This window comes from Prionailurus viverrinus, chromosome B3, assembly GCF_022837055.1.
Source record: "Prionailurus viverrinus isolate Anna chromosome B3, UM_Priviv_1.0, whole genome shotgun sequence".
Lineage (NCBI taxonomy): Eukaryota > Metazoa > Chordata > Mammalia > Carnivora > Felidae > Prionailurus > Prionailurus viverrinus.
Window position 1 is genome coordinate 66,999,442 of NC_062566.1, and position 18,388 is coordinate 67,017,829.

General features: G+C 40.0%; 1 long non-coding RNA gene across 1 annotated transcript; it reads right to left on the reverse strand.

Moving 5' to 3' along the window:
• Nucleotides 1-726: 726 nt before the first annotated feature.
• On the reverse strand, nt 727-12,673 carry LOC125168582 (uncharacterized). Its single transcript, XR_007153209.1, has 3 exons — nt 12,636-12,673; nt 10,685-10,749; nt 727-986 (listed from the first exon to the last, which is right to left on the reverse strand). It is a non-coding gene; the product is annotated as an uncharacterized LOC125168582 (long non-coding RNA).
• Between the last annotated feature and the right edge of the window lie 5,715 nt (nt 12,674-18,388).

Sequence of the window (18,388 nt, forward strand, 5' to 3'; positions counted from 1 at the left end):
AAGTGCCAATGATAAAATATGCTATGGGTATTCAAAGGGAACCAACCTGGGATGGGGAGTAGGAAGGACCGGTGAGACTGAGTTAGACCTTACAGAAAACATTGGTCAAGAGGACATGGCAGAAGTTACTGCATGCAGGCAAATTCGAGAATGTTTGATCATTGAACAGAACAAAATGGTGAAATTAAAGACATTGTGAATAGGAGCACTGGGAAATAAGGTGGACAAGGCTAGATTGTTCGGGGGTCTCTTTTCAGGCTGAGGAGTAAGAACCTTCTCTAGGCAATATGACAAGCCATTTAAGGCTTTTTAAGTAGGAATTGATGGGTGAAAATCATGTTACTATTTTGATGGATTGAAGCCTAACGAGAAGCAGAAAGAGTTGTTCTGATGGTAGAAATACTTTCACCCCAAACTAGCCGTATAGAATAACAGAACCGGTGGTGTTTAGAATTTTTTAATCAGGTTGGAGGCTTTTGCAGTATTTATTTTTTTTTTTTTTAAATTTTTTTTTTTCAACGTTTATTTATTTTTGGGACAGAGAGAGAGACAGAGCATGAACGGGGGAGGGGCAGAGAGAGAGGGAGACACAGAATCGGAAACAGGCTCCAGGCTCCGAGCCATCAGCCCAGAGCCCGACGCGGGGCTCGAACCCACGGACCGCGAGATCGTGACCTGGCTGAAGTCGGACGCTTAACCGACTGAGCCACCCAGGCGCCCCTTGGCTTTTGCAGTATTTAAAAGAATATGCTGTTATAAAGCAAAATGTAAAGGCAAAAGCACAAGCATTTTGGAAATGAAAAATACATACACTTAAGTCAAATTAGTAGTTTTCTCCTTTTTCAGATTAAAATTTTGAACACATACTTAAAAACTTACTCAACATAAAATGTGTAAAGTTTTACCTCCATCCTGTCCTTCATCTGCCTTTCCTTCCCCACCCCACTGGTAACGACTTAATAGTTTCTCACACATTCTTCCAGTATCTATAAAAATATTAACAAATACAAATACATGTTATTTTTTTCTCTTCCTCTTATTGTCCACAGAAGTTAATACATTATATGTGTTGTTCTGCATCATGCTATTTTCTTTAATGTCTTAGAGATGTTTTTGCATCATAATTAGTGTGTTTTCTTATTGACTTAGGTCAGTGCTCTCAAGGACACATGTCTATCACCTCAACATTTTTAGAAGCAAAGGAAGAATATGGCTTTAATGTTTTTTGTTTTTAGCCAATTCCCAGTCCATTTGTTGGTTGCCTTGAGGAATAGAGACAAAGAGGGGTACCTGGGTGGCTCAGTAGTTGGTTGAGTGTCCAATTCTTAATTTCAACTCAGGTCATGATCTCTGGGTTTGTGAGACAGAGCCCCACACTGGAATCTGAGCTGAGTGTGGAGCCTGCTTAAGAACCTCTCTCTTCCCCCGCCTCTTTCTACCCCTCCTCCCCACTCTCTTTCTCTGTCTCTCTCTCTTTCTTCCCCTCCCCCATAAATAAGTAAATAAGTAAGTAAGTAAATAAATAAATAAATAAAAGTGTATGGTAGGGATAGACGTTAGGACTTTAAAAAAATAAAGGAATAGAGACAGAGATAATACCATTGCTGGACATTAGGACTTTGAAAAAATAAAGGAATAGAGACAAAGAGATAATACCACTGCTGTCCCTTTAAAAAAAGAAGGTGGGAGAGACCACAATTGTTCTTCCTCTGCTGTGCCCTCTGGTCTAAATCTGATTTGGCTTAGATTTGCATTCATTTTTCCTTTGTAAACATGCATCTGCTTTTCATAACTACTTTGTGTTTCTAAAGGACATCTTTTGAATAAACACTGGCTCTCTGCCTGGTTTTTCTGTTATTGTAAACTTGGACTTTAATAAAAATGGAAAATTTCCAGTCCTTAATCTTTTTGTCAGAATTTAGGTTTGGAAGAAATCAGATCTGATATTGTTTGGAGTGAATCCTTAGTCTCTGGTTTTCAGGTCAAAACCCCCTACTCTTCTATTTGTTTTTCATTTTCACTTCCGTTCTGAGTTTTTTCATTTTAGGAAATTTATGATCTCTCTTGCCAATCTCTCTTTTTTTCTTGTTTTCTTTCTTTTCTCTCTGTTATTCGTGGTTGTTTTTTTTTTTTAATGTTTATTTTTGAGAGAGAGAGAGCGTGAGCAGGGTGGGAGGGGTAGAGAGAGAGGGACACACAACCTGTAGCAGGCTCCAGGCTCAGAGCTCTGGGCTGACAGCCCAGAGGCCCTTGTGGGGCTCTAACTCACAAACCCTGAGATCATGACCTGAGCCAAAGTTGGACACTTAAGCAACTGAGACACTCAGGCACCCCTCATATTTTTTAAAATGCCATTTTGCTTGTTGGCTATTTGTTTTGGCCTTAGTCTTCCTTTTTCCTATTTTATTTGGAACTATTTCTACCTGAGCTCCTGCTATAAAAGATTAGTAGGAATATAGTACTACACTATGTGTAGCCTGATCTGCTCTAGTTCTATCAATGCAAACCATCAAAGGTTGCCTAAGGTCAATTCCAGCTCTCAATATCTCACTGCTCCCCTCCCCCCAATCATAATATACAGTCACCATCATTGTTAGTATCCCACTCAGTCCATCAAACAAAGTATGAAAACAATTTGATTGCTGTCAGGGGATAAAGTCGATACTTGGCTCAATGTTGTTGTTAATATACTTGTTTTGGAGTGGAAAGGTTCTCACTCTGGACCCATGGATAGAATGTAAGGGAGCCTGTGAAGCTCCTGAAATGCAAAATTATGTGACTTTCTGAATTTGGGGCCCAGGAGAGGGTCATTTCCTTGGATGCTTACTCTGCCAACTCTTCCTCCTCCTTCATACTTGGATAGGAACCACTAGTGCTTAAAAAAACTAGGATAGAGTTATGGTACAAGTAATTTCGGATATTTTCTGCTACTCTGTCATTCTTTTTGACTGTCTGTCTTCTAGAATATTTCCTACCTACTGACACTTCATTTCAAGATAGCTCTATGGCTGGTCTAAAGACTTGTTAGCAGGATTCCCAAGATCTAGGAAACTGATCCCTGTTATGGTTCCAAAATACTCAATTCAGGAATGTTCTCAGACCAGGATCTACTAGCTTGGAGAGTCCAAGAGAGATGCCTTAAAGAACCAAACTGCATTCTGCAGTAGTAGTATATATCGTATGACCCTTAGCCACATGAAGTGCCTCCAGCCAAGGAGGGGCTTTGGGCATATTCACACTCACTTATGAGTACAACTAGGCTGGACTGAGAGATACTGCTATATTTTCCATCGAGTCTAATGTGGCCTTCATTTACTTAGAGTTTCAGTGATAATATACCCTTCTGGTAAAGGTATTGGAGTCAAGATGTTTGTAGTCCTGTCTGAGTTGGAAAATATGTTCATCTCTCTGAGTTATTTTGCAACCTTTAGATAAATAATCCTGCTCAGTTTTTATTCGGAGTATGTCTGTGTCAGGTCTTGTCATCAATCTGCACCTAGTATTGACATTTAGCAACATAATGGCCACTCAGATAACCATAGCTTTTACCCGACCACCCTGTATTGCTTTTGTCCATTTTTTCCCCTCCATTTATTTTGAACTTTGTCTTTTTGACAATCAGATGTATTATGCCATACACAGAAATACTGGTATGTGTGTGTGTGTGTGCATGTGCATGTATGCATGTGTATGCAAGAACCAAAATTATTAACTTATAAACTGTTGCCTTGAAGAAGCTTGAAGCTTTTCAGTGTCTCAGACAGGCATTTATCAAGTGTATTTTTCTGGGCTGCTTGGCAAGAAAAAGAGGAACACATGAGGAGGGTATGTTTATTCACTAACTTAATAAATGTCCCAGGGATTAGAGAACAGAGAAGAACAAGAAAATACTCCTGCCTTCATGGAGTTTACCTTAAATTGGGGGAGTCAATTTGCAAATAAATACAAATGTAAAAAATCTGAGGTAATGGTAAATGTTAAGAAAAAATAATCAAAGTGAAGGAATGGATAGTAATAGAGGAAGGAAAGGCAAGTTAAAACTACAATCAGATGCCATTTCAAGTCACCAGATGTCTATAATAGATAAGGCAGACATCGAAAATGTTGGCAAGGATACAGAGAAACAAGACCCTCATGCATCGCTCATGGGAATGTAAAATAGTATTGCCACTTTAATATTTGGCAGTTTCTCAAAAAGTTAAGCATAATCCTACCATACGACCCAGCGATTTCACTTCTAGGTATCTACCAAAGAGAAATAAAAACATATCCACATAGAGGCGCCCTGGCTGGCTCAGTCAGTAGAGCATGCGACTCATAATCTTGGGATTGTGAGTTTGAGCTCTATGTTGAGTGTAGAGATTACTTAAAAATAAAATATTTAAAATAATAAAAAAAAATAAACACATAAAGACTTACACACAAATGTTCACAGCAACATTACTCATAATAACCAGAAAACAAAAAACTGGTGAACAAAATATATGGAATATGTTCAGCAATAAAAGGAAACAAACTACTGACACATGTTATGTCATGGATGAATCTCAAAACATGCTGACTAAAATAATTCAGATAAAAAAAAAAAGAACCTTTACTCTTATTCTACTTATATGAAATGTCCAAAAAAGACAGACTTATAGAGTCTGAAAGTAGATTAGTAGTTTCTTGAGGCTCAGGGTGGAAATGAAAATTAAATGGGCATAAAGGATCTTATTCAGGGGTGAAAATGTTCCCAAACTAATTTATGGTGATGGTTGCATCACTGAGTAAAGTTACGAAAAGTCATTGAATTACACACTTGAAAAGGGTGAATTTTATGATATGTAAAATATGCCTCAGTAAGGTTATTAAAAAAAAAAAGTAATAAAGGGGAGAACAATTCCAAGTGGATTAGTGCAGGGAAGTCCTCCCTGAAGAGCTGTCATGTGACCAGAGGCCTGAATAAATGAGGGGATGAGCAATGCAATGATTAGGGAAGAGTGTAGACGCAGAAGGTACAGTTAGTATCAAGGTTCTAGGAGGACTTAGCAATTTAGGAGCAGCAAGAAGGCCATGGCATTAGAGTGGAGTGAACAGTGGGATTGTGGGAGATAAGGCTGAAGATGTAGGCAGGTGCTCCTGCTGCAATGATTGTATATCCATGTGTGTCCATTTCTGCTTGACCTGCTGTAGGATGGGAGCTGAGGAGCTGGGGTGCTAGGTCAGGAAGACTAGGGAGCTGTGACTGATCCCAGACAAAAGTGGAAGCAATTGGCTGCTTCATCCGGCAGGGAAGGGCAAACTTTTGTGTCAGCAATTGAGAAATCTTCAGCAGCACACCAGGAGAAATTCATCAGGGACTGACTCAGAGGCATAGGTGGGGAAAGCGTTATACAGGAACTTTGGGGAAGGACTGGTTTATGGATGGAAGCTTTGCACAGAGGTGTAGTCAGTGATGAAAGAAGCCATTTGTTCCAGGAGAGAAATTTAGATGGAGTATGTTTTGTGTGGGTAGTAGCTTATGAAGGAAGTGTTTGTGGGGAGGAAGGTTATGGAGCTAGTGATACGCATGGGAGCACAGGCAAGAAATATGGTATGTAGGGAGCTTGCTTGGCTGGCTCTGGATTTGGGGCAACAGAGCAGGGGGTTTGGTGAGAGAGGCCACTGGGGCAGAAGGAAGAGTCCTTGCTGTGGCCTTTAAAAATAGATATGTAACGGGGCGCCTGGGTGGCGCAGTCGGTTAAGCGTCCGACTTCAGCCAGGTCACGATCTCGCGGTCCGTGAGTTCGAGCCCCGCGTCAGGCTCTGGGCTGATGGCTCGGAGCCTGGAGCCTGTTTCCGATTCTGTGTCTCCCTCTCTCTCTGCCCCTCCCCCGTTCATGCTCTGTCTCTCTCTGTCCCAAAAATAAATAAACGTTGAAAAAAAAAATTAAAAATAGATATGTAGCTTTAAAATAAATTTATTTTATTGTTTTAATCTTTATTTTATTATTAAAAATAAATTTTAAATAAGAATAAATAGAATAAAAGTCTTACATGATTACAAAAACAATACATATCAATGTAGACTAGTTGGATGATACAAAAAAACCACAACAAGAAAAAGGGCAAAAAAGAGTGCCTCAGTCAAGATAGGCACTATTACGGGTTTGGTGTACAGACAACGGATTTGACATATTTTTTGGAAATTTTAACGTCCACTTTGTCCCCAACCTTTTACTTTGAAAATCTTGAAGACTGTAGAGAAGTCAAAAGAATAATGTGATAAACACTAGCGTGCCTTCCACCATCAATTTTTAGTATTGTACCACATACACACTTCTTTTTTTTTTCCTGAGCCATTTGAAAGTAAGATGTTGCAGATACCACATCAACTCACTTCTTTTCCACCCCGAAGTTTATTTTTGAAAGAGAGAGAGCTTGTGCAAGTCAGGGAGGGGAAGAGAGAGAGGGAGACAGAGGATCTGAAGAGGGCTCTGTGCTGACAGCAGCAAGCCCAGTGCGGAACTTGAATTCACCAACTGTGAGATCATGACCTGAGCCAAAGTTGAACGCTTAACTGAGCCACCCAGGCGCCCTCCATCAGTTCATTTTTAAATACCTTGGCATGAATTTCTTTCTTTTCTCTCTCTTTCTTTCTTTCTTTCCTTCTTTCTTTCTTTCTTCTTTCTTCTTTCTTTCTTTCTTTTTTTAATGTTTAATTTATTTTTGAGAGAGAGAGAGAGGGAGAGAGAGAGAGCACGAGTGGGGGAGGGGCAGAGAGAGACAGAGGCACAGAATCCAAAGCAGGTTCCAGGCTCTAAGCTGTCAGCACAGAGTCTGACGCTGGGCTCAAACTCAAGGACCATGAGATCATGACCTGAGCTGAAGTCTGGCACTAAGCCACCCAGGCACCCATTCTCCTACATAATAACAGTATCTCAGCTGAGAAGATCAATATGAATTCAGGAAGATCTGAATGTCTTACTTATCAATATGTCTTACTACAGATTGTAAATGTTTTCCCTTTTCTTACTTGTCTTATCTTTGAAGGCAGAACTTCAATCACTTACCTGGCTGGCTAAGCCAAAGCAACCGTATGCTAGGGGAGGAAAGAAAGAGACTCTCTAAGAGCATAGAAACTGGGAAGACTGTCAGAAGTCCAGGAGTCTAGGATGCTTCCTTTCCCCCGAGCTCATCTTCCAGGCTGTGGGCTAGAGCTTTGCTTTGGGATCTCTCCCTCTTTTTCTCATTCTCTCTTCCCTCATTTCATCTCTGCTTCACCAAATCTTACTGAGTACCTCTTCTATGCTAATTCTGCACCAATGTCTGCCGACCCAAGTGAACTTGATCTCTAATTTCAAGAAAGTACAGAAAAGGCAGAGTTTCTCTTTGGTGCATGGTTTCTGTCCTGGGCTTTGTAATTTGCCATATAACAGCATCATGCCTATAGGACTGGCTTGTCCATCTGGGGACCTTACCAGGGTGTAGGGGCTTCCCATGGAAAAAGCCTCTGCTCCTTGGACCACTAGTTGCCCCAACAATCATTATTACTTGACCAGGGCACCAGAGACAGTTTCATGAAGAGAAAGCAAGCCCCTTTACTCTGAAGTTTTAGTTTTATTGTTTTCCCATGGGATGATTCTTTGCACTGGGAAAGTATCTCATTTGCAGATTGAGGGGCACCTGTGTTTACTTTCTTGACCTAGGATCCTTCTTTTCTTTCTTTCTCTTTCTTCTTCCTTTCTTTCCTTCTTTCATACCGTTGTTGACTGTCTTTTGTCCTTTCAAGATTGTTTTCTTACATGAAAGATTGTAAATATTGAGGTCTGTGAGCTAATTTTAACATTTAGAAATCTTTATGAAAACCACAAGTTTACTGTAAATAAGCCTATGACATGCTAACTAAAACTAAGTTTATTTGAATTGTATCAACCCATTGAGACAACCCTGGTTATCTCCTTCTTATTAAAAACTCTTTGGTAAGTTTTTTTTCATTAATATAAATTAGAAAATTAAATTGTGATTCATAAATATAATAGCAAAATCTCAAAACTAAAAATGTTTGGTACTGTCTGCGAATTACATCATGTCAGATCAGCATTTGGTAAATAGTAACCACCATTTGTAAAATCAAACTCCTAATCTACCCAAACTCCTAATCTGTCAATGGGGTGGACTAAGAACCCACAGACTCCAGCTTTTGGGGACCAAAATGCAGGCTTAGGCAAGTATAGTGACTTTAGCATCCTCACAACTAAAGTTTAATCCATAAAGCTGTATTCTTCCTCTTTCCTTTTCCCTAAATTTGAGTTGTGTTATCATTCATTGTAGATAGTTTTGCAAGCTGTCTTTAATCTTTTCTTGGAGCAAGGTAAAGTATAAAAGGATACAAACCAACAAGCGTGCAGATATATTGTAAGAAGGAGATTGGGGGGAGCTTGGAGATTAGAAAGAGAAATTCTACATTTGGGGAATTGCTTCTTTATAAGCCACATCTCAGGGTTAAGACGCTGGTTTAGTGCTTAATTCGGAGTCAGAAATGTTTCCTTGTCCTCATCCTGGCCTGACTGAACCCCAAAACTGCTCACCACTCCTGCTTACTCAGCAAATATCTCTTCACTATTTGATCTCTCTCTTAAGTCATCAGTGGTTTATTTCCCACTGTATGTATATTTCAGTGCAGCTCTTGTTTATAGTTTTATTTTGGGAGTGGTTCGTATGAGTCAATCCTGTGAGATGGAAAAGCCCCAGACGTACAGACAAAATCATGTGTGGATGTGTGAGTTGAGGACAGGACCCAAGGGGGCTCGGGTAATTGTACTGCTTCCACCTCCGGAAGTCCTTTCTGGTGGCCATCCAGCCTTTCCGCATGCCTTTGTTATCTAATCTGGGTCTAAGCAGGAGAAATAATTGCAATTTAATGTTACAATGCTACATGTTATAATATTACTTGTAGGGACTCAAGAGGGCTGGGAATAATAAATTGTCCTTGTGATTAAAAGATTAGAAGCCACCAGTTTAGCTGGTATGTCTTCTTTTGACTTTTTGCTAATTGAGTTAAATGGGGTTCCACTAAACTTGTTTGACAACTACCTCAGGTTGAAATATCACATAATGACAATTGTTTGAAAGTTTGGTTCTTTCTCTGTGAAGTTCATTCTTTCAGTATTTTGTGGACATGCTAAAAGAGTTAAGTTGTTATTACCTATCAACCATTTCACAAGTGGTTACTTTTCACTCCAGAAGACACACACACACACACACACACACACACACTCACACATTTCTTTATTAGTGCTCTTTCCTTCTCACTCCCAGTGTCTAGTACCATCATGCACCTCAGGGATTGTCAAGAATCCCCCCAACCTGACAGTCTATTTCCATACTTGGCTTCCTAGAGCAGAGATTTTTAATTTTTTTAAATGTTTATTTATTTTTGAGAAAGAGAGAGACAGACAGACAGAGCACGAGCAGGGAAGGAGCAGAGAGAGGGGGAGACACAGAATCCAAAGCAGGCTCTAGGCTCTGAGCTGTCAGTACAGAGCCTGACGTGGGGTTTGAATTCATGACCTGTGAGATCATGACCTGAGCCAAAGTCGGACACTCAACTGACTAAGCCACCCAGGTGCCCTAAGAACAGAGATTTTTAGTCATACTGGTCTGAGTTCAAATGCTGCCCTTGTCACTTAGTCATTTTACTGAAAGTTCCTAAAGCCTTCTTTCCACATTTATAAAATGGAGCTATAGTATCATTTACCTCACAGTGCTAGATGAGAAAATGTAAATAGAGCGCTTGACACAATTCTCTGGTACTTAGCACCTTATATGCTAGCTATTATTTCTCAGAGACAATGCATTTTGTTACAAGGAATCACACTAAGTTGATATTGACTGCAAGCCCAATTGAATGTGTCAAGCATTTTGGGAGTAATTTTGTTTAAAAAAAAAAAGGCAGAGGAAGGAGATTAATGTTAAAGAAATGAATCTCAAACAGTGGAATCTTACACAGTATGACAAGCTAGTAGGAGAGAATTTTGTTGGAATGTAATGGAAAGAAATCTCAAGAGTCATGAGGTGTCATGAGGTGAGTTTTACCCTGTGTTTCCCAATAACTGGCCCCACATGCAGCCATGTTGACCTGAAGATAATCTGAAAGAGCATTTGTAGTCTAACACAAATGAACAATGCTCATTTTTTTGCCCAGCTTCCTCTCTCCTGGGGCCAGATGGACTACATTTGATCCTGATTTCCTTCAGTGTCACTGCTGGGGGAGGGAATGACAAACAGAGGGCACAGTGCTTCCCACTTTCTTGGTGTCTCTTCTCTGGTCTCCAGCATTGATTCAGACATATATACCCCCTTCTCCTGCCCCCTCCTAAGCCCTGAGAACATTCCATTCCCATTCTACTCATGGCAATATCTGGCTGCTGCCCAGTCTCAGATCTGGCATGGCTCAGCTGAAAGACCAGTGTGTGGGTGAGGTTTGCCAGCATTCAGTGCTGAAATAATCCACTTGAGCACTTCCCTCCCTTTGTTCACTCTTCCAGGAAACCTCTGGTGTTCTGCAAATGTCCCAGGAGTGGATAGCCAGAAGAGGAAGGCAAAAGTGGGTCAGGGAGTGGTTTGAATTAGTGGATGCAAAAATCCCAAAACAAAACCAAGAAACTGCCCGAACTCACTCATCCCTCATTTCCATTTCTCACAGAGCCCTCAGACTTACTTTGTGTAATTTTCTTCTCCTCCAAGGCGATTTTTAAAAACTTTTTAGTGTGGAAAACTTCAAACCTGCATTGAAGTGGGAGAGAAGGGTATAATTAATCCCCAAGTGCCCACCACCTGCAACTCAATGATAATCAACATTTTGCCCATCTTGTTTCATCTCTCCTATTTTATTATTTTTACTTACGTGTTCATTTATTCCGGGAGTATTTTTGAAGCTAATTATGAGTTTATTTTTAATGGATGCTACCCCTCCCCCAAGTTACAGCTGGAAGTGGGCAGAGGACACCATACTTGGTGGGCTCAGGCCCCTGCCCTACCTCCCCAACCCTCCATCACTGCCTTGTGGGCGGAATCAGGCACAAATACAATTCCATAACCTGATTTTTATTCTTCCAATAAATAATGTTGACTACCTTCTTCATGCCAAACACCGTGCTAGGCACTGAGGGTAAGAGAGAAGTTAAGAAACTCTCAGTTCAGTGGGAAAGAAAAAAAGTAAGGGGCAATACTGTTGGTTTCGTCTGATTATTTATACACTTGCAGAAAGAGTGTTCATTTACCACATCGGTCTTCTTAATCTGCTTTGTAAATCTAGAGCCATATTATTATTGACTAGGCCACAAAATTTACTTTTTTCTGGAAGTTTCCTTCAGAATCTCAGATTGGACTTTTAAAAGCCTCTACTGTTTGCTACCTTCGGTTTAGAAAAACCAAGCCCAAGAAACCCTTTCCACTAGGTTTCACCCATTGTACCCATAAATTTGGGTGAATTCCTTTCTTCTCAAGGTCCCCACAATTTCCTAAAGTTCCTGGCCTGACAAGAAGAGATCTTCCTCATCTACTGCAAAACTGGGACCCTGTAAACCAGGTACTACACAAGTTTTCCTGAGATGACTTTGTAGACATTAGTTCATCATACTGGATTAAACAAGGATCATTCTCAAAAATGACATCTGGGCAATAACTTGGTTGCATAACTGATTTTTCTATTATATTTTGGTAAAAATGAGGACAAATTCTTAAAAAAAATTTTTTTTAATGTTTACTTATTTTTGAGAGAGAGAGAGAGAGAGAGAGAGAGAGAGAGTACAAGTGGGAGACAGGCAGAGAGAGAGGGAGACACAGAATCCAAAGCAGGCTTCAGGCTCTAAGCTGTCAACACAGAGCCCTACCTGGGGCTTGAACACATGAACTGTGAGTTCATGACATGAGCTGAAGTAGGATGCTTACCCAACTGAGTCCCAGAAAAGGAGGACAAATTTTTACTGGACTTATGCAAATAACTATACTGCCATGAGAAGTAAGGACACCTGGTAAAATACTTATGTACTAAAAAAAGGAGACTTCCTGAATTCTTGGCAGTGGTGTGTGAGTCAGTAAGAATCAGATATCATTTAAGAATGTTTGTTTCAGTTTTAAAAAGTAGAATCTAGTAACTTGTTATAGATTATAGAGAGTTTAAGAAGAAAGAAAAAAGCCTTATTTTGATATTCAAAATAGAACATCAAAACAACATCAACACTGAAGTAGAACATTAAGACAGTATTCTGAACAGGGCTGCTTGGGTGGCTCAAGTTGGTTAAGCGTCTGACTTCGGCACAGGTCATGATCTCACAGTTTGTGAGTTTGAGTCCCGCATCAGGCTCTGGCTGGCGGTGCAGAGTCTGTTTGGGATTCTCTGTTTCCCTCTCTCCCTCTCCCCCTTCCTTGTGTGCATTCTCTCTTTCTCCTTCTCAAAAATAAACAACAACAAAAAAGCTTTAAAACAATATTTTGCTATCAAACTCAACACCCCAAAAACAATCCAGTGAAGAAATGGGCAAAAGACATGAATAGACACATCTCCAAAGAGGACATCCAGATGGCCAACCGACACATGAAAAAATGCTCAATATCACTCATCATCTGGGAAATACAAATCAAAACCACAATGAGATACCACCTCATACCTGTTAAAATGGCTAACATCAACAACTCAGGCAACAACAGATGTTGGTGAGGATGTGGAGAAAGAGGATCTCTTTTGCACTGCTGGTGGGAATGCAAACTGGTGCAGGCATTCTGGAAAACAGTATGGAAGTTCCTCAAAAAATTAAAAATAGAACAACCCTACGACCCAGCAATTGCACTACTAGGCATTTATCCACAGGATACAGGTGTGTTGTTTCGAAGGGACACATGCACCCCAATGTTTATAGCAGCACTATCAACAATAGCCAATGTATGGAAAGAGCCCAAATGTCCGTCTTGGATGAATGAATAAAGAAGATGTGGTATATATATACAATGGAGTATTACTCGGCAATCAAAAAGAATGAAATCTTGCCATTTGCAACTACGTGAATGGAACTAGAGGGTATTAGGCTAAGTGAAATTAATCAGTCAGAGAAAGACAAATATCATATGACTTCACTCATATGAGAAATTTAATATACAAAACAGATGAACATAAGGGAAGGGAAGTAAAAATAATATAAAAACAGGGAGGGGGACAAAACAGAAGAGACTCATAAATATGGAAAACAAACAGAGGTTTGCTGGGGGGGTTGTGGGAGGTGGGATGGGCTAAATGGGTAAGTGGCTTAAGGAATCTACTCCTGAAATCACTGTTGTACTATATGCTAACTAACTTGGATGTAAATTAAAAAATAAAATAAAATAAAACAATATTCCATACAAACAACTACAAATTTTCTTTCTTCTTTCTTCTTTTTTTTTTTTTTTTCTGCCAACTTTCCTTATCAGTTCATTCAGTCCCATACAACTAATTCTTGTTCTGCTGGATCTTGAGTAAGCAGTCTCATGAAGTTGTCTGCTTATTGACTAAATGGAGTTCTGGAAATCTTGGGTCAGTCCACAGGCTTGGTGTGAAAGTTGACTAAGTGGTGTTAACTCAAAAGCCTGTTCTTAAGAATCTATGCTTTAAAGTGTCAACAGGGGCACCTGGATGACTCAGTCGGTTAAATGTCTGACTCTTAATCCCACTTCAGGCCTTGATCAAGGTTTTGAGTTCAAGCCCTGTGTTGGGCTTAACACGAGGGATGAAGCCTACTTGAAATAAATAAATAAACAAACAAATAAATAAATAGTCAATAGCTTTAAGTATCTGGTACAAATCCTTTTTCATGAGGCTCTGACACTGTCCTTTATTAAAGGCACAATTTCAGTCTGTAGTTTATAACAGAGCCTCCAGGCAAGCAATAGAGTAAAATAAAAACTATCTGTAGGTGACAGAGCTTCAGAATGCCTATGGTTAGTTGATAGCTGATAATTTTCAAATGTGAAACCTTACGAAGTTTCATACTAAGAATAATGCAACTCACAAGGACATTTGGTTGTTTCTGTGGCATGTAAATCAGATAATAAAGCCATTTCAAAAAAAATTTTAGACAATATGTCTTTAACGATAATTAAGTCTATTTTAAAGAAGTCAGTGAATGTTTCTTATGCTGATTGATAAAAATGGATAACATAATTTTTATTGCAAATGCAACCCATCATGTTGGTGAGCTGGCATCTTTCCTAGTAGAGGTGTAGAATGTTAGGTGTGATTTGGGGGAGCTCTTTCTGTAGACTTTGTTGGTTCTGGAAGTTCCTGTTGCACCAGAATAGGGTGGTTGTGGTCTGTTTTATTGGTCATATATTATTAACAAAACTCCCCCAACATTAGAGAAACTGCCAAAACCACTCAGTTAGAAAGAATAAGACATAGTACTGTAACTCCCCCAGAGGATCATCTACCAAATGAAACCAGGGCTACGCAGGGACTGAACAAGACAAGCCCAAACCAGGGGAACTGCAGCAATTCGAGGGGATGAAAAGATTATAAGAATGAAAGATCTGGCAGAAGTTAGAGGGGTTGATTTCTGTAGACAGTGAGCAGCTTTATGTGAGTTCATTTTACAAATGTGAATTGTAATTTTTAATAAGAATTTGATAACAATTTTAATACAATTTTTAATAAGTGTAATAACTGATTTTTAATCACGGAAAATGTCCATCTTATATTAGATGGATGTTTATAAGATTGTTTTGGGCATCAATGGTAGCCAGTTATTCTCTACTTCCATGAGGAAAGGACCTCAACTGGAACAGACCATCAGGGGCGAGACAGATGGTATGAGAGAAGGAACAACAGGTGGGAGCCTGTAGATCAGAGTCCTGCTCCTGTTCTGGTACCTGCTACCTACATGGCCTTACCTGAGTCACTTAACATCTTAAGGCCTCAATGTTATTATAAAACAGGAGAAATAATTCTAGCTCTTCTTACTTGTTGGGGAAGTTGTAAGGGTCATATATGGTCATTTAGGTGAAAATGAACCAAAATGAAAAGCCCTTGATTTAGATCCCTAGAAAGCCTAAAAAAAAACACCTTTGTATGAGCTGGAAGAAAAGCCAGTTCTTCCGGGTGAAGTCGGTTCTGTGCCCATTTGTACGGTGTGTTGAGCAGAGCTCAGTTAAGGTTCAGTCTCTACTTACCTCCGTGGCTGGCCACCCTTGAGTAGAGCAGAACCTTCAGAACTGTTTCTGTAAGAAAAATTACATTACATGATATCGTAAGGAAGTGTTTACTCTCAAGATGTTTGCCGCATATCCTTAATAGTCTAGAGCCCTTTGTGTTTGGTGGGTCAGGCTAAACTGATGGAGCACACTGGAGTCCTAACAGATGCCAGAATTTAAACACTGGGTCATCTCAAATAACATGTCCATCTCTGAAAAATGCCTCCCCACCCCACTGTCCCCACTCTGGACTTTTGTACATCTGCTGGACAAGTGCATGACCAAAACCTGGGGATAAAAGCCAATGGTTTATTTGGGATCCACAGAAGAGTCGAATTCCTTATTAGTGAAATGTTGTTCCCTTTCCCTTTTGTGTCTCATCTTAAGAAACTCCTCATAGCTGGAGAGCATCCAGCCCAGAGCTGAGCGTCACTATCCATCCAGTCAGCTGTCACTGGGCAGTAGCAGCTGCAACCACAGAATGAAGAAAAAGCTCCCAAGTGCACAGTGTAGCAAGATCCCTGACCATTACTAATTCTTGTGTAAACCAGTGGTTCTCAACCATGTCTCCAGATCCAAACTTTTATAGAAAATATGTTGCATGTCCCTTTCACTCTCCTGAAGTGTGATTCACAGATACAATAACACATGTTTATGTATAAACCCAGGCAATTCGTCTTCAGTCTGAGCACTCAAACATCACTGCTCCAACAAATCTTGCCTTTTGCTCCTGCATTATTGGTTTTCCTCTCTGCTTAGTCTTTATTATCAATAAACAACCTGTTGTTTTTCTTTTCTTAAAAATAAAACAAAGTAGAAAACCAAACTTCTCTTGATACTTATGCTCATTCAGTCTCATACTTTAGGTACCTGGTCATAAGCTGATGTCTCCCAAATGTGTATCTCCACATCAGACTCGCCTGCTAATACAGGCTCCTATATTCACTATACTTAACTACCATCTGACATCGCAACTTGTAATTAAAAAAGAGAGAGAGAGAAAGACAGCACATGAGTGGGGGAGGGGCAGAGAGAGAGAGGGAGAGAGAGAATCCCAAACAGGCTTCACAGAGCCTGATGTGGGGCCCGATCCCATGAACTGCAAGATCATGACCTGAGCTAAAATCAAGAGCTGGGGGCTCAATAGACTGAGCCAGCCAGGCACTCCTCAACTTGTAATTTTTATGGACATGTTGAACTTAACATCAACACAGGGCTGAGTGGGGTGGGAGAAGATCACAAGGATATACACCAACTGTAAATAACCGTCTAGATGGGGGTCTGGTGTGTGCATGTGTGCGTTTCTCTATACTATTATGTAAAACATCTATAATGAGCCTTAACACTTAAAATAAGTTTTTATTCTGAAAAAAAAAATTGATTTACAGGGAGCTGCAAAGATAGTACAGGTCTAACGTACCTTTCACCTGTCTCCTCTGGTGATTACATCTTACACATTAGCATGATGTGTAAACTTGACATTAGCATAATGTGTGTGAGTATAGTTCTGTGTCATTTTATGTGTAGATTCATGCAATCCCCACTGCAATCAAGATACAAAACTATTTCATCACCACAAAGGTCTCTCTGTGGGGGCGCCTGGTTGGCTCATTCAGTACAGCATGCAACTCTTGATCTCAGGGTTGTGAGTTTGAGCCCCACACTCATAGGCATAGACAGTAGTTAAAAAAAAAAAAACTTACAAAAAGATCTCCCTTGTGGTACCTCTGTATAGTCACATCTGTGTCCTTATCCCCACCATTCTAAATCCCTGACGAACACTACCATGTTCTCCATATTATATGATCTCATCTAAATGGAGTCATATGGTACATGACCATGTGATATGTTTTTTTTTTTTTTTTTTTGCTCAGCATAATGCCTTTGAAATTCATCCAGGTTATTGTATCAGCAGATCATCCCTCTTTATTGTTGAGTGGTATTCCATGGTACACATGTACTACAGTTTGTTTAGCCCTTCACTTGGTGGAGGATATTTGGGCTGCTTCCAGGTTTTGGCTGATGCAAATGAAACTGCTGTTAATATTTGTGTACAGGTTTTTGTGTGGACATATGTTTTCATTTCTCTGGGATAAACACCCCAGAGTGTGATTACCAAGTTGTATTATAATATATAGTTAGTATTTTAAGAACCTTCCAAACTGGTTTCCAGGGTAATTGTACCATTTATATTCCCATCAGCAATGTATGACAGATCCAGTTTTTCTGGATCTCTCCAGGCTTTTGCAGTCTCGCTATTTTTTCACTATAGCAATTCTGATAGATGTGTAGTGATATCTTCCTCATTGCAGGTCACTGGAGTTCTTTCTCTGCAGTCTTGTGCCCCCTGGTATTCTGCCCCATGAACTCTAGTTGCCTGGGCCTCCTTGGACTCTCAATTCTATCGCCTCAACTCAGGGAGACTGACAGACTCTGCCTGGGTCCCCCCTCTGTACCACCTGGCCTAGAAACTCTCCCCAGGGGGGGAGGCTGGGGGAGTAAGCTCATCCCGTTTGGTGGCCCCTCTCTCAATGATCACTGTACTTCATTGTCTCTTGTCAATGCCTTGAAAATCTATCATTTCATATAATTCATTTTTTTTAGCAGTTTCAGGCAAAATCCAATCGCTGTTCCTCTATCCTCACTACAAGTGGAAGTCCATATTTTAGATTGATTTACGAGAAATAGCACTTATACTTAGAATCTAAGTCTTAGATGGATTCATTGTCAATTTTCTTATCAGAGCATCTATTCTATCTGTATCTCTCTATATCTATCTACCTGCCTTTTATCTATCATCTATCTATCTATCTATCTATCTATCATCTATCTATCTACCTATCTAATCTATGTACCTTCCTGCTTGCCAATCATTGGTCTATCATAAATTTTGCTTAGCTAGAAGTCAAAGTTCTAATATCAGAACTGCCAATACTTACCTGTAGCATCTGAGACATTAACCTCTTCGAGTCACTTTATTTGTTTTTTTTTTTAACATTTTATTTATTTATTTATTTATTTATTTATTTATTTATTGAGAGAGCACAAGCAGGGGAGGGGCAGAGAGAGAGAGGGAGACACAGAATCCAAAGCAGGCTCCAGGCTCCGAGCTGTCAGCACAGAGCCTGATGTGGGGCCCTAACCTATGAACCATGAGATCATGGCCTGAGCCGAAGTCGAATGCTCAATGAACTGAGCCACT